Source organism: Amblyomma americanum, chromosome 6 (genome assembly GCF_052857255.1).
Source record: "Amblyomma americanum isolate KBUSLIRL-KWMA chromosome 6, ASM5285725v1, whole genome shotgun sequence".
NCBI lineage: Eukaryota > Metazoa > Arthropoda > Arachnida > Ixodida > Ixodidae > Amblyomma > Amblyomma americanum.
The window spans coordinates 99,057,399-99,061,377 of NC_135502.1; the positions used below are offsets into that span (position 1 = coordinate 99,057,399).

Sequence of the window (3,979 nt, forward strand, 5' to 3'; positions counted from 1 at the left end):
GCCGCCTGCAGACCCGTCGATTTCGCGCCTTGAGGCCCGTCTCGATGAGCTTGCCGCCTCAGTCGCCGCACTCCACCCCAAGAGACCCGGCCACCTCGTATCGTTCATCGCGCTCTTTCGCGCACACGTCAATCTCAGAGTCCCAGCCTTGCGTCTCTCTGCTGGTACCAGCGGCGTCTGCTGCACCGGGCCACGAAGTGTACATCACCCTGTTCGTGGCCGGGAAACGCCCGCCAGGATCACTAGCGGCGGCGTGTGGTCCCGCCAGTCGTCCGAGCCGACTGTCTGACAAGTTCTCCGGCGCCCGGTTTCTAATAGACACGGTCGCGGAAATCAGCGTGGTTCCACCGGCTAAGGCTGATCGCTCCGAGTCATCAGGGCAGTCGCTCCGTGCTGCCAAAGTCTCGTCATAAGGCACCCTGCAGATGTAACTCCGGCGCCGACGCGGGCGCATCTAGCGGCGGCCCGAGCGTCCCTTGGGGGGCCGCAGCGAGCAAGCGCGCCGACCGAGTAGCATCGCCGCCGCTGTTTCGTCGGGAAGCCTTGCTTTTTGCGCTTGCGATTACATGGGTCCGCGTCCCAACAACAAAAATTGCTGTGTTGTAGGGTGTAACAGCAAGTACAGCAACTCACCAGGCGTCAAGTTTTTCTCCTTCCCATCGAGACCCTGGGAGAGAGAACGGAGCCAGCGTTGGATACAGCTAGTTCGTCGTCAGATGTAAGATTCCGGTTCTTATTAATCTCACTGACAATATACTCAAGAAATCGGCGCTCAGAGGTGTTTTTATATATCGTTTTGAAACAACTGTATAAAGAAAGAAGCTCAGATTGCTATCGTCGTGCCGTGAATGAGCTCTAACGTAAATATAGAGTGCGATATTCACGTCTCTCTTAGCATCGTTTACACGAAACCGCGGCGCTCTCACAACGACGCTAGCATCGCGAACTATGTGCGTGTTTCCACGCCACTGCGCTTGTGACGTCTTAGAGCGTTTATCTTTAAAATGCTGTTGATCTTGTTTTGTCGTGAATTCCTAACCTCACTAAACGTTTGAAGAGGTAGTGTTAAACGCTTCGGCGGCAGCCTTTGCATGTTACTCGGGTTCTTACTGTACTTTTTTGTAGGTTATATTATGAGCTCTGGAAACAGCGTTTATTGCTTTTTAGGCACTCTCAGCGTGCTGCTGTGCTAGCATGAACTCCTTTATTGCGCCTTTCTACCCAGTATATTTTTTTATTTGTACTGCGCAGTGAAGATGGGACGGGTTGGCTTCCATCGAAGAACTCAAGGATATGCAGTAAGCATTTTGTCGGCAATGTCAAGGCCAACGAAGTAGGTCATCCTTCATATCATCCAAGCATCTTCCCGTCTGTTCACAAGAGGAAACAAACCCCTGGCTCAAGCAGACGATTTGAAAGGTACACGTGTGCTCCTCTAAACCGTAGAGTGTGAAATGCCTTCCAGTTAAAGGCAGGCTGCGGATGGTCATTGTGATTTTTGTTGTCGCATGCTGTTTGTAGGCAAATGGAAAGGGAAAAGAAGAAAGCTGCAGGAAGGTATCAGGATCCTGCCCCGCACCTGGATTCACCTGTCCTTGCCATTGATTACTCCGCAGAACAAGCTAATGAAATTGCACCTATGGAATGTAGCCTAATATATGTAAGATGTTTCTTTTGCTCGAGTGATGAATTATATGTCTTGGACTTCCACACTAATGAAAATGTGGTGTTTATCGGTATTTCTGTAATGCAGGCATCTACAATGACAGAAGATCAACCAGAGTGCTTTAGTGGGGAGCTTATCTTTCTCTCAGTGACTTCTAATTGCACTGCAAGCTGCTTTGTATCCCACAAGACATCATCTACAGTGGAGCGAGGAACTGTGTGTGATATCGATTTTTGTGACAAGGCCATTGGCCCAGTGCATAAGCAGCCCTACTTCGGTGGGTTTAAAGCACTGTGTAACGATGATTCTACACTGCAGTCATTAACGGCAGTGTCTTTTCATATTTTTGCCCTTCTGCTTAGTGTTCTTCCTGCCTCAACACAACGGGTGAATGAACTTTTCCTTGAAGACAAACTCCTTTTGTTTTTGATCAAGTTAAAACATGGCCTTCCATTTTCCTTTCTAGCAACATTATTCTCCATTCACAGCACGACAGCTTCCCGAATTTTCAAATCAGTTCTTGCAAACCTGAAATCAGCTACAAAGACCTGGATATACTGGCCGTCACGGTTAGCTGTACAACGAACAATGCCAGCTAGCTTTCGTGAGCACTACCCCATGTGTAGAGTTATTATTGAATGCACAGAACTTGAAACAGAAATGCCACCGGGCATTGAGAAGCGTAACCTGGGATTTCTAACTACAAGGGACGATATACACTGAAATATCTAATTGGCATAGCTCCTAACGGGTTGGTAACATTCATTTCTAAAGCCGCCGCGGTGGCTGAGTGGTTATGGCGCTCGACTGCTGGCCCGAAAGACGTGGGTTCGATCCCGGCCGCGGCGGTTGAATTTCGATGGAGGCGAAATTCTAGAGGCTCGTGTACTGTGCGATGTCAGTGCACGTTAAAGAACCCCAGGTGGTCGAAATTTCCGGAGTCCTTCACTACGGCGTCCCTCATAGCCTGAGTCGCTTTGGGACGTTAAACCACCATAAACTAAACCTAAACATTCATTTCTGAGGGCTTTGGAGGCAGGACCACAGATGCAGTAATCACCACTGAGAGCAAATTATTGTCTCTTCTGGAACCCGGTGACGTTATATTGGCCGACAAGGGCTTTCCAGGCATTAGGACTGGGGTTGGCGCACAGCAAGCAACTTTGGTAATGCCACCCTTTGCAACAAGTCCTCAGTTTACCGAGTCAGAGGTGGATGCTACTTATGAAACAGCATCGGTACGCATCCATGTAGAGCGCGTGATACAACGGCTGAAGATATTTCAAATTTTAACTAACAGGATTCATCATGAATTGGCTGGATATGTTGACGACATCCTTCACGTGGTTGCTGTTATTACTAATGTTAAGCCTGGAATCTTCGCAAAGAATGACTGCAGTGACTAATGCGTTGAACCAATATTGAAGTGCCCTAACACATATTCAGGAAAACAAAAATTAGGACGACCTATTACACAATTTTACCATCATGGCAAGTCCTTGAGCTTTGAAACGCCATCCTTCATTAATTGAAATAATGTAACGGTATCCCAGCCTGTCTCTGCTTCAAAAACAATCAAAGCTATTTTTTTCTGTCCCAGCAGTGAGTGCATTTTCGTTACCTTCCATGCACAGCAAAAGCCAATCCGTTCTTTCCTGTTTTTTTCATTACTGCGCTGTCGGTGTGTTTTGTGATCAATGCATTATCTTTCTATTTTTCTCGTTTTCTTTCTTTTTCCAAAGTAGAACTCTTATGTTATGTGTTTGCTGTTGCAATGAGCAAAACTGCTGTACCGTTGCTTGTGTTGTGACACCTGTGTGGTGCTAGGGGCCTAGAAAGAAGATTTATGTCTTCCTTTTTGCCCGGCACCGTGGCAATGCTGCGCTGTATTGTCAAAAGCTGCAATGAACTCAAACTGTTAGCTTCAGCTTGCTGGAAAGGCTGCAAGACAGACAGTAAACACAACGCAGTATTGCACTTGATTTCAACTGTTTATTGCACTGACAGACTATTACAGTATAGAATGTGGTACTACACATGCAACTGTCTAAAATGACTGCAGTGGAGCCATTGTAAATAGTATAAATAAAATGTACTGCATCCACATGTAATAAACGACTGCTCAGCCTTATGGCCAGTGAAAGCGCTGCTTAGTGTGGAATATTACATTTTTCTGCTTTCGGATATTGCCTTCAAAAAATGTTGAAAATAAAACTGACGCAGCTTTGGGACTGCCGAAGACAGGAACCTATTGTCCCTTACAACAGGAATCGTGAGGGAGTCCAGACTTGAATATACATAGAAGTAGCACTT

The 3,979-nt window shown here is 46.8% G+C and overlaps 1 pseudogene; it reads left to right on the top strand.

The window, feature by feature from the left end:
* The first annotated feature begins 1,747 nt into the window (after positions 1 to 1,747).
* On the top strand, positions 1,748 to 3,140 carry LOC144095408 (uncharacterized; annotated as a pseudogene).
* The last annotated feature ends 839 nt before the right edge of the window (positions 3,141 to 3,979 follow it).